General features: G+C 36.9%; 1 long non-coding RNA gene across 1 annotated transcript; it reads right to left on the bottom strand.

Moving 5' to 3' along the window:
* Positions 1 to 4,058: 4,058 nt before the first annotated feature.
* Positions 4,059 to 6,693, bottom strand: LOC143103613 (uncharacterized). Its single transcript, XR_012982915.1, has 3 exons — positions 6,610 to 6,693; positions 5,193 to 5,289; positions 4,059 to 4,489 (listed from the first exon to the last, which is right to left on the bottom strand). It is a non-coding gene; the product is annotated as an uncharacterized LOC143103613 (long non-coding RNA).
* Positions 6,694 to 12,700: the final 6,007 nt, after the last annotated feature.

Below are 12,700 nucleotides of genomic sequence, written 5' to 3'. Positions count from 1 at the left end.
CCTTCGGGGCCTGAGCCAGGACAGGCGGACCCTCAAATATTTATCCTCACTGGAGCATTGCTCCAATACACCCCTTCTCCCCTTCTTTGCTTTGCTCTGTCCATAGTACTACACACACACACACACACAGCACAACACATCCACACACACACTCATAGAGAGAGACATACACACACAGGCACCCACTCATAGACTACATAGACACTAACACACACACACACACACACACACACACACACATGCTCAGGAATGCAAATGGCACAAGGGAGAGGCTTACGGGATGGCCTCTTCATCCCACTTCTATCCTCAGCTTTCTTTGCCCTTCCCTTTTGAGGTGTTTTCCTTTTTTCATCGCAGTGTTTGTGTACTTCCAGCTCCTTTTTTTCTAAGATGGTAAACAGAATCACATCAGTGTAAACAGCCCGCTAGTCCAGTTTTTTTAGTTGATCTTTCTCATCTCCACATCTTCAGGAGATGGTAATGAACTAAGGGAGCTTGGTAAAAAAACTGCATTCATTAGTGGCATTACCCCATAGCAGAGTTCACCCTTACTGGCTCAGACAGATTGTTTTTTAGCCATTCACTGGGATAGAGTTCCACAGCATCAGAGACATGTGTGACCTAAACAGGCTTGTAGTGGAATAAAGGCTTTTCTGTGGTCGGTGAAATGAGCTTTTCTATTGCTGTCATCTTTGGTCTGTTTCATTTGGCTCAGTATTCTTACACAATGTACCTGTACAGTCAGACTGGCATAATGGGACGTTAAGGCCATTTTTGGTCTAGCGATTTATAGCAATGTTTGTTGATCTTGATACTAGAGTGAATCCCTCAGAAGAGGCAGCCATTAGAGTCAGAGACAGTGATGGTTTATGTAAAGGGAATAAAGCACACAGCAATGTCATTAGAGACATTATCCACAATTACATTGGACACAATTCTGTCTGCCAGCTGTGTACTGTCATAGTCGTCACATGTCTTGACACTGCATCGCCCTTCTTCTTGATGGTTTATTGCTTTTCTATATGAAGCTGATGTCAAATCATGTTTATACTTAGGTCTCTGGTGTATTGCTTCTATATATGAAGACTTTGGTTCCAAAAAGCTACATCTCCATTTTTAAAGACATTAATAAGTTAAATCAAATAGCAATAACACATACCTGGAAAATAAAATAAAAAGAAAATATTCATGAAAATGGAGGATATAGCATTTTGGAACCAAACATTTCATATCATACGGATTTGAGATCAGGCTGTGTGTTCACTCAAAGGTCTCTGGAGTTCTGCAGATACTCCAGTTGGGCTTCCAGTCTCATATCCTGTGTTGTCCTGTGTCACATGTCTTTGCTCCCTTCTTCTCACTGGAGAATGCCTCAGACGTGATGGTTGAATGTGTCAGTAAAGATCAACTGGCAATATTAGCAGTAAAACAAATGTGTGAGACAGATAATAAAACAAGCTTTTGTTTTATTAGTGTGATTCTCCTCAGAGTGCTGAAAGCACAATCCTTTTCCAGAGTCTTAACAGCTCTCTGGGGCCTGTGATGTTCAGAATGTAAAGCATGGCCACTGAAGTGTTTTTCCATTTCAAACGCTCAAAGTTTCCAGCTGCTCCGGCTCGTAAATGTCAGGTTTGTTGTTTTCTCCAGCACTTTCCTCTGAGGCAAGAGCCCAAGCTGCCCTCTAACAGCGTAAGGGGAGATAAATTGCTGAATTATTTAATTGTTGAGAACTTGTTTGGTGCCATGTGAACGCTAGCCTGTGAGCGCAAGCACCACATCTGCGCCAGCTTTAATGTTGCGCACACATGAAGAAGGGCTAGTGAAGCTCCTCTGTTTTCCCCTCCAAACTCTGAGGCAGAACCTGATGATGCCATAGTGACATTGGCAACAGAAGTGACAAGAACAATGAATCATTCATCGTCCGGCTTCAAACACCGTTCCTCCCAGCGCATGCCATGAATCTGTACATGAGTCTCCCGCTGTTTTATCTTTTTTTTGGGATGAAGAATTTGTCAAGACGCTCAAAGAAGAAGAAGAAGAAGAAGAGGGAAATACACTTTTTCAAATCAATTCAAATATTTTTTTTGTTTTGTTTTACAAAACAGATGGATACAGTGGCAGTCTTGGGCTGAGACTGTGTTCCAGTCACTGTCTGCATGTGTGTGTCTGTGTGTGTTTGGCAAAGGTTGGGAGTTCAGAAGATGAATGACCTTGGGAACAAAGGTTGCCCTCTGTGTCCTGCTGCTTGGGCTTTCTAATGGCTGCCACTCCAGGAGGAAACATCACCTGTGAGGTGAGAGAACTTAGCATCTTCTGCTTGCATCTGACAGGAAGTTTACAACTGCCAAGTTCTATAGAGGTCCCTTAACATAAGTATTTGCTGTGCCTTTAACGTTTGGTAGTTTTGTCCAAACAGTAGACATGAGATCATGTCCACTTGCTCACTGATGTCATTGGGCGAAGTGATGAGGTTATTCTAGTTAATGGTGTCAAAGTATGTCTGTCAGTGCTTTCACTGGTCCAATGTTTGATGACCTTTTCTGTCCTCCTCACGGCGGGTGTACAGGGTGATGCTGGCAGGACAATGTGGTAGTCATTGCTTGGTGTGGATTTGGGGTCAGTTACCTCACATGAATTGTGGTGTCGATGATGTTCAGAAGCCCAGAACTGGGAACTCTGATGACTCATGGTTTCCTATACTCCTAGACTTAAAAACAATCATCTGTCGAGATGGGAGCAACATCAAAGCTTTGTCAGAAATGGCAATCCATTAGCTTGTTATTCTGAAGTGAGCCCTTCACTTTCTCTCTCTCTGCCTGTCTATCTAAGTAACTATGATTACCTGTATTTACAGAGTCCATTATGCTAAGCAGGTTTATGGATTGTGGTTAATGCTACTTTCGATGTAGAAACTGGCTCAAACCCAGTGCACTCATTCACTGTAAAAAAAGAAATAGTTGCGACAACTCAAATTTTCTAGGCAACATGATGCAAGAGATTTTTGAGTTTTCTCAACTCAAGTTTACTACTGTTGACCTTACAAAGGTTTTTGAGTTTAGCTAACTTAGATTTTTTTGTTGCCCTTTCAAAGGTTTTTGAGTTTAGCCAACTTCCTTTTTTGTTGACCTTACAAAGGTTTTTGAGTTTAGCCAACTTGGTTTTTTTTTGTTGCCCTTACAAATATTTTTCAGTTTAGCCAACTTCGTTTTTTGTTGACCTTACAAAGGTTTTTGAGTTTAGCCAACTTAATTTTTTTTGATGACCAAACCAGGTTATTCTCCTTACAATAACAAAGAAAGGTTTTTTTTTAGCATGTAGTTCTACCTTCAAGTCTCAAATTTATCTGTACCCTAAAATTCTGAAATGTTAGATACAATTGAAGCTGATTATACATTTTGGTACATTTTCCTTAACATAATTTTCAGTGTCCCGCAAGCGGGATGGTTATCCCCCTCCCCCACACATTCTAAATCAATTGTATGCACCATATTGCTATGTAGCATAGTAATGTTATACACCATTTCAAAGCTTTGACTCTTGGGAGTCTAAAAATGACAACTTTTTTTCATGTACAATCTGTATAGTGCTCTACATTTTCAGATTAATCTTATGTCTCAATTAAATTTGATCCAAAATGCCCCCCTCCGCTTTTGGTGCTACCCTGACTTCTGGCTGCAGTGCAGCACAATAAGTAGATGCAACATATTGGGTACTGAAATATTCACAAGAATCCACAGAAATTGAATCTTTTTGTTGTGTTAGACTATACATCTATACAACTGATATTGGATATCTTATACAGACTCATTGAACAAAGTAAATGCAAAAATAGAGGCCTTTTTGTAATTATTCCATATTTTGTGTAGTCAGTCTGTATCAGAACACCTGCCATACAATCTAAATAGTTCACAAGAAACCTCAAAGTGTTACCTTTCATTTGAGACCAGGATTATACTTCTACACAAAGGGGTTAATGTGCAGTAAGCATTTGATTGTCAGTATGCATTTTGGATAACAAAAAGTCCTATAGGGAGTTTGAATAGGCATTTTACAAAACGATGTGTGCATACCATGTTTATTTCTGAGGAAACACATAAAACTGGCACTGAGCATATATGCAACTCTTAACTCTCAACTCAGAGGGTAAAAGAGAAATGACTCAACAGTCTACAAACATTTACTGCAAAAGCTTTGTTTTGAGCGACCTGATGCGCCATGAGCATAGGGACCCAAGCTCAAAAAAGATGGTCTGAATTGCTTCAAAGGTATACTTTAGCAATTTTGGATATTCAATGTTTATGGCATACAAAAGGACAAAGAGGTATGCAAAGGCAGTCTGGAGGTCAGGTAAGTCATGCAGTATGATGTGTCCTTCCAACACAACATGTACATCTCGCACAATTGGTGATGTGGTGGCATCCTCATCTTCATAGACAGTCAGAATGCCAACAGACACACCTCGGACCACAGCATCCGCAGGGTCAGTCTCCTAAAGAAATCAGAAACAATATTAAATACAAAGCAAAACAGTTACACCGATATTCTACCATTATGCTACGGACTTTTCCATTCAACTCCAAAGGCAACCCAGTAGAGTGTGGGAATTAACCCGTGGGCCTGTTGTTTCTGTTGCCGAGTGCTGTCGATAGGTATGAGAACGACAGAATTTCATGCAGGGTAGACCAAATAGCGAAACGGCAGCCAACTCTAACCGAAGAGGGCATGCAACTCATTGCTGTCGTTATGATAACCATCAACAGCACTCAGCAGCCTCAAAGAACAGGGATATGGACTGACTCTCCAGAGGGTTCCTTTAATGTCACTGAAATTGGCATTGTGATATGTGTTAGGACAACATTTATGCAGAAAGCAAACCCAGGGATCTGGGAATTGTGTAGAACTTTGTGCTTTAAGTACATGCAACCCCATGATAGATTTAGCTCTCACAATCTAAAGCCTAAATACCATCACCCATTAGTATACCAGTTACCAGAAGTAGTTTAACATCAAGCCTTGCAACACACATCTGGACTGATGAACCGCTCATAGAATGACAGAAAGTGCGTTTGAGCATCTGAGGATATGTTCCAAAGTTTATTATGTTCAAAATTATCAGAATTCACTTAGAAATCATATCATTGGTAACACCCCAGATACATTTTTAAAGTATATTAAACAAAGAAATCACTTACCAAACACTTCAAGAAAAACTTTGATGTGTCCTCACGGATAAAGATGGGTAAGTCCTCTCAGAGCTGTTGTCTTTCGTTGAAAAGCAATGTCACTTGTCTAAAGATAATACCAACACACAAATACAAACACCATTCACATAGTGCAAAACTGAAGATAAACAGTGTAAATGAAATGAAGAATTAAACTGTAGCTATTAAATGTAAAACGTGTTTGTTTATTTTCAGCATTAATTATTCATAAAATATGACATTTTCATCCAAGTCATTAGTATGGAAAAACACAATGTTCTCAGTCTAAAAGTGCAAAAGTAAATATTACATTTAACATCGAGAAATGATCGATCCATAATACTGTAAATTCACAATGCTAGTAAAAAAGCAAGTGAACTGCTCTTCAGAAAATGAAAATTTGCCAGAGCACCTTGCTACAGGGAGAATGTTTTGAGGTATGGTAACAATGACCAATATGGCACTGAAAAATGAAACAATCTGCTCCCTTTGTATATGCAGTTGCTGGAACATCATGACTGATTTGATGCCTCACAGACAACCTCCATCAAAAATAATTCCCAAGTTTATCAACATTTCAATAGTCTAATGACCTTAACCAGCTGCTACATTAACATCATTCTCAACACATCCTAGGAACATGGAAATAGTGTCATGGGAAAGATACCTCTTGTATACTGGGTAGGTTTGATTTAGTCATCTGTAGCCCAGGCTTGAGTGTAGATTCAAACAGGATTAATTAAAAAAGTTAATATTTGCCACCAACATTATGTAAAGTATGGATCAATAAAGACAAAACATAGCAATCACTTTTGTGCCATCAGCTTCAACATACTGAGTTTGGGATTTAGGTCACATGAGTGAGGCAGCGTCCATATTTAGGGACACCGAACATAAAGTGATTATTACTAATGGAAACATAATTGCTCACATAACTGTCCATTAGTTTTGTTCACCTCTGTGACAATTAATTAGTCTAGAAATCTAGACGCACCCTAGCGGCAAAAGTTTGAACTAGCCAACTAGTTCCGCTGGTGGGAAAACGCATGGGACTCGCGTTGGGGATAGCGCTGTCCTATTGCGTGCAGAGGGAATTTGAAAGACAACCGATAATCCCGCCCCTGGGACTGAACACTGCGAACGGTGAGTGCCAAGACCCTACATTTTAATGTGGGTCTGGCTCGTCAGGCTAATAATTAATGCTCCTACCATTAGTAATATTGTTTTTGTCAAAGTTCAGGGTCCCTAAATATGGCCGCCGCCACACTCATGTGATGTAAATCCCGAACTCAATTGTGTTTATCTACACTAGTGACTTGGATGAGGCTCATAACCAATAAATGCAGAAAACTAGGCAATTGCAAAAGAAAGAGTTCACATACATAATCAGCTTCAGGCACTTACTCACCTCTTCATCAAGCTTATCCAGGAGGTCTTCCATCTCTGGACCAAATGTTCCCTTCTTTGCCCGGTAGTTTTAATAGGCGAAGCACATATGTCAAGTGATGCACGGAAAGTGACCAGGAGGTTCTTGCTTGGGATCCGATAAAACTCTTCAGAAATCTAAAAACATTGATTGAACAAAACCATGTATTTGATGCCATACATCAATATAACAATGTCTTAATGGATCTGTAGCATAAACCATCATGTTGCAGTTCATCTGTGGCCTAAACCTTGATTAAGTCAAACTTTAAAAATGCATTCTAGGAACATGCAACACTGTTTGCATAGAAAGAAACAGAGCAGCCAATTTGTGTTTAAGTATCTCATTGTCCACATTTTCATCAAACTCTTGTACTTCATCTGCGCCAACATTATCCCGTGATCCTCCTACTTCATTACCCTGTAATCCTTCTACTTCAAAATTAACTTGTTCATCATCATCATTTGCATCATCTAAAGTGTTGCTTCTTTCCACAGTTCGATAGTCTTGACTTGAACAATTTCTATGATTTCGACTTCTATGGGAAGTAAAAGTGGGACGAATGTTTGTTTTAAAAGTACATTTACGTATGGGACATTGCACAGTTTCCTGATTCTGTAAGTGGTGTCCAAGATGCTTCCATAAATCTTTTCACTGCAGGTCTCTCTAAAGTCACATAGTTCACACTGAAATATTGAACTTGGTGTATTTGCAGTCTCTCTGTGTGATCTCGAAAGGTGTGATCTAAGTGCACCAGGTGTTTTGAACACACAAACATACTCTGTGTAAATGCATGGCCAGTGATCACCTTTGTGACTGAGGCAACAATGTTTCAGTAGCAACTCTTCAGAAGTCTCAAACTTACAGAATTTGCAATGCATGCAATCCACTTCTATAACACAGAAACACAAGAGACATAAAATATTAAAGACATTTTTAGTAATAATTTACACAAATTTAAACTTTTAATGGGAAAAATGTATGTCTGCACTGCACATCTAGTAGGCTATGACTGGTAAACTAGGTTTACAAAATGCTCAGATCAAAAGTATGTCTACGATTGTATCTTCACTGCAAAAACTGCTTATCTAACAAAATCTAACCAAGTGTTATTAATCTTATATCAAGATAAAAAAAAAACTAGTTGGTATTGTTTTTAGTGTAAAGACACTCACCTAGCACTTTCTCATGAAATCATTTGACTTAAAATAAGTCAAACTTTTCTTAAATTATGACATCTCATCCTGAAAACAAGCAAATTTGTCTGCCAGTGCGTTAAGCAAATTTGTCCTAAAAACAAGCAAATTTGTCTGCCAGTGCGTTGAGCAAATTTGTCTTGATAAGACTCCTTAAAATAAGTCAAAGTCTTCTTAAATTAAGACAAAATGATCTTTCGAGAGAGTGCTAGGTAAGTCTTTTCATACTAAAAACAATATCAAATAGATTTTTTGATCTTAATATAAGATTATCAACACTTGGTTAGATTTCATTTTTTTGCAGTGTTGTATTAATATTATGATTATGGTTAATGATTATCATGACTTATGAACTTTAAATGTGTTATTAGTCAACAACTGTATATTCTTTATAGTGTTCCGTGTAATTATTATAATTACTTATTGAATTGCATCGTTTTACTATGTAGTCTACAGATAACAATATTAGATCAATGTAGATAATAAACTGAAGCCAGGTTGAATTTGGCTTGAAGGGAGGATGGCTAACTAAGGGAAGTTAGTTAGGCAAACTACACTATGCAGGTTGTACCCTCACAGCTCTAACTCATTACAAAGTTCATATTCAATGCCTGATGCACCAATGTATTAGCTAAACTAAAGTGAAGCAGGCCTTCTCACGGCTGTTGTCAAAGTCCCACTAGTAGCGTTTAAGTTACTGCACACTGGTAGCTAACGTTACTGCATTCAGACATTGCCAGTCACCCAATTTAGCATGTAACTTGCTCACTAACCTTACTATCATTTCTTCCACTTGGAAGATCCGTCTCCCCAATACCTTAGTCCCCCATTAAAGCACATTTAACGGTTGTGCATAATTTAGAGTAGGCCTATGTAGCGTAATTATTTTAGAAATTCTACAAAGATGGCCAATGCATAAAACCCCATCTATAAATTCATCTTAACGTGTTAAATCGCCGTTGTTAGCTAACGTGGCAAAAGTGTCTAGCGAAGCTAAGGTTAACAACAACGTTGACAATGCCAACTTTTCTAACTTTCGTCTGGGATGATAAACGTGCAAACTAACTGAATCCTTCACATATTCAAGTACACAATGGTATTAACACGTCTTATATCAATATAAACACCACTTACCAAAAAAGACAAGGCTATGTCCACCACAAGGTAATCACCGTGGTAAAGTTGGTTTTATATTGGACGTTGGATATTCGACACATTCGAAAAATCTATTTAGCACTGACTACGAGGGTCGAGTTTGTGTCAAACCAACTTTAATGTGTTTAAACAAGGCCTGCCTATATTACACAAAGCTTCTTTTGTCCGAAAACCCATGTTTTGATTTTATGAATTTTTTAGGCTGATAAAAGATTTCAATCTATTATGCGGCTTCACCTTTTGACTTACCCATACTAAAACACATCTCCTGAACTCGGCTTACTGCCCTTTCTAGTACACAAAGCTTCTTTTTCCCTAAAACCTACTCTTTGATTTTATACAATTTTTAATGTTAAATGTTTCAAATCTATTATGCGGCTTGCCCTTTTGACCTACCCATGTCAAAACACATCTGGTGAACTCGGATTACTGCTCTATATAGTACACAAAGCTTCTTTTTCCCAAAAATCCATTCTTTGATTTTATAAATATTTTTTTAATGTAAAAAAATGCTTTAAATGCTTTAAATCTATTATGCGGCTTGACCTTTTGACCTAACCATGTCAAAACACATCTGTTGCACTCAGCTAACTGCCCTACATAATACACAAAGCTTCTTTTTTCATAAAAACTCACTCTTTGATTTTATATAAATTTTTTACTATTCAAAAATGCTATAAATCTATTATGCGAATTGACCTTTTGACCAACCCATGTCAAAACACATCTGCTGCACTCAGTTAACTGCCCTACATAGTACACAAAGCTTCTTTTTTTCAAAAACTTACTCTTTGATTTTATATACATTTTTTACTATTCAAAAATGCTATAAATCTATTATGCGGCTTGACCTTTTGACCTACCCATGTCAAAACACATCTGTTGCACTCAGCTAACTGGCCTTCATAGTACACAAAGCTTCTTTTTTTCAAAAACGCACTCTTTGATTTTATATAAATTTTTTACTATTCAAAAATGCTATAAATCTATTATGTGCCTTCCCCTTTCGACTTACCCATATCAAAACACATCTGCTGCACTCGGCTAACTTGCCTACATAGTACACAAAGCTTCTTTTTTTCAAAAACACACTCTTTGATTTTATATACATTTTTTACTATTCAAAAATGCTATAAATCTATTATGTGCCTTCCCCTTTCGCCTTACCCATATCAAAACACATCTGCTGCACTCGGCTAACTTGCCTACATAGTACACAAAGCTTCTTTTTTTCAAAAACACACTCTTTGATTTTATATACATTTTTTACTATTCAAAAATGCTATAAATCTATTATGTGCCTTCCCCTTTCGCCTTACCCATATCAAAACACATCTGCTGCACTCGGCTAACTGCCCTACATAGTACACAAAGCTTCTTTTTTCCAAAAATGCACTCTTTGATTTTATATACATTTTTTATTATTCAAAAATGCTATAAATCTATTATGCGGCTTGACCTTTTGACCTAACCATGTCAAAACACATCTGTTGCACTCAGCTAACTGCCCTACATAATACACAAAGCTTCTTTTTTCCAAAAACTCACTCTTTGATTTTATATAATTTTTTTACTATTCAAAAATGCTATACATCTATTATGCGAATTGACCTTTTGACCAACCCATGTCAAAACACATCTGCTGCACTCAGTTAACTGCCCTACATAGTACACAAAGCTTCTTTTTTTCAAAAACGCACTCTTTGATTTTATATTATTTTTTTACTATTCAAAAATGCTATAAATCTATTATGTGCCTTCACCTTTTGACCTAGCCATGTCAAAACACATCTGTTGCACTCGGCTAACTGCCCTTCATAGTGCACAATGCTTCTTTTTTTCCAGAAACTCACTCTTTGATTTTATATATTTTTTTTACTATTCAAAAATGCTATAAATCTATTATGCGGCTTGACCTTTTGACCTACCCATGTCAAAACACATCTGTTGCACTCAGCTAACTGGCCTTCATAGGACACAAAGCTTATTTTTTCCAAAAACTCACTCTTTGATTTTATATAAATTTTTTACTTTATAAAAATGCTATAAATCTATTATGCGAATCGACCTTTTGACCTACCCATGTCAAAACACATCTGCTGCACTCAGCTAACTGCCCTACATAATACACAAAGCTTATTTTGTCCAAAAACTTACTCTTTGATTTTATATAAATTTTTTACTATTCAAAAATGCTATAAATCTATTATGCGGCTTGACCTTTTGACCTACCCATGTCAAAACACATCTGCTGCACTCGGCTAACTGCCCTACATAGTACACAAAGCTTCTTTTTTCCAAAAATGCACTCTTTGATTTTATATTATTTTTTTACTATTCAAAAATGCTATAAATCTATTATGTGCCTTCACCTTTTGACCTACCCATGTCAAAACACATCTGCTGCACTCGGCTAACTGCCCTACATAGTACACAAAGCTTCTTTTTTTTTTTAAAACGCACTCTTTGATTTTATATAATTCTTTTACTATTCAAAAATGCTATAAATCTATTATGCAGCTTGACCTTTCGACTTACCCATGTCAAAACACATCTGTTGCACTCAGCTAACTTGCCTACATAGTACACAAAGCTTCTTTTTTTCAAAAACGCACTCTTTGATTTTATATAAATTTTTTACTATTCAAAAATGCTATAAATCTATTATGTGCCTTCTCCTTTCGACTTACCCATATCAAAACACATCTGCTGCACTCGGCTAACTTGCCTACATAGTACACAAAGCTTCTTTTTTTCAAAAACACACTCTTTGATTTTATATACATTTTTTACTATTCAAAAATGCTATAAATCTATTATGTGCCTTCCCCTTTCGCCTTACCCATATCAAAACACATCTGCTGCACTCGGTTAACTGCCCTACATAGTACACAAAGCTTCTTTTTTTCAAAAACGCAGTCTTTGATTTTATATACATTTTTTACTATTCAAAAATGCTATAAATCTATTATGCGACCTGACCTTTTGACCTACCCATGTCAAAACACATCTGCTGCACTCAGCTAACTGCCCTACATAGTACACAAAGCTTATTTTTTTCCAAAGCCCACTCTTTGATTTTATAGATGTTTTATTATCAAAAAATGCTATAAATCTATATTATACATTTATTGAAAATTTAAAAAAATCCAGTTGATTTACACAGCCAAATGGAACTTTGGATGGAAAACAAAATATAGTTAACTTAATAAATATAAATGATGTATGTCTACGTACAAAGAGGTAGCTTGTTTTTTTGCATTTTTGAATAGTAATAAATTAATATAAAATCAAAGAGTGAGTTTTTGGAAAAAAAAAGCTTTGTGTACTACTGTATGTAGGACAGTTAGCTGAGTGCAGCAGATGTGTTTTGACATGGGTAGGTCAAAAGATGAAGGCGCATAATAAATTTATAGCATTTTTGAATAATAAAAAAATAATATAAAATCAAAGAGTGCATTTTTGGAAAAAAGAAGCTTTGTGTACTATGTAGGGCAGTTAGCCGAGTGCAGCAGATGTGTTTTGACATGGGTAGGTCAAAAGGTCAAGCCGCATAATAGATTTATAGCATTTTTAAATAGTAAAAAATTTATATAAAATCAAAGAGTAAGTTTTTGGACAAAATAAGCTTTGTGTATTATGTAGGGCAGTTAGCTGAGTGCAGCAGATGTGTTTTGACATGGGTAGGTCAAAAGGTCGATTCGCATAATAGATTTATAGCA

This window comes from Alosa pseudoharengus, unplaced genomic scaffold (genome assembly GCF_046254945.1).
Source record: "Alosa pseudoharengus isolate Yale_2024_CS ecotype anadromous, Long Island Sound unplaced genomic scaffold, YU_APseudo_1.1 YU_APseudo_1.1_scf_5, whole genome shotgun sequence".
Classification (NCBI taxonomy): domain Eukaryota; kingdom Metazoa; phylum Chordata; class Actinopteri; order Clupeiformes; family Clupeidae; genus Alosa; species Alosa pseudoharengus.
The sequence above is the reverse complement of the archived record's forward strand: the minus strand, read 5'-3'. Positions and strand labels throughout refer to the sequence as shown.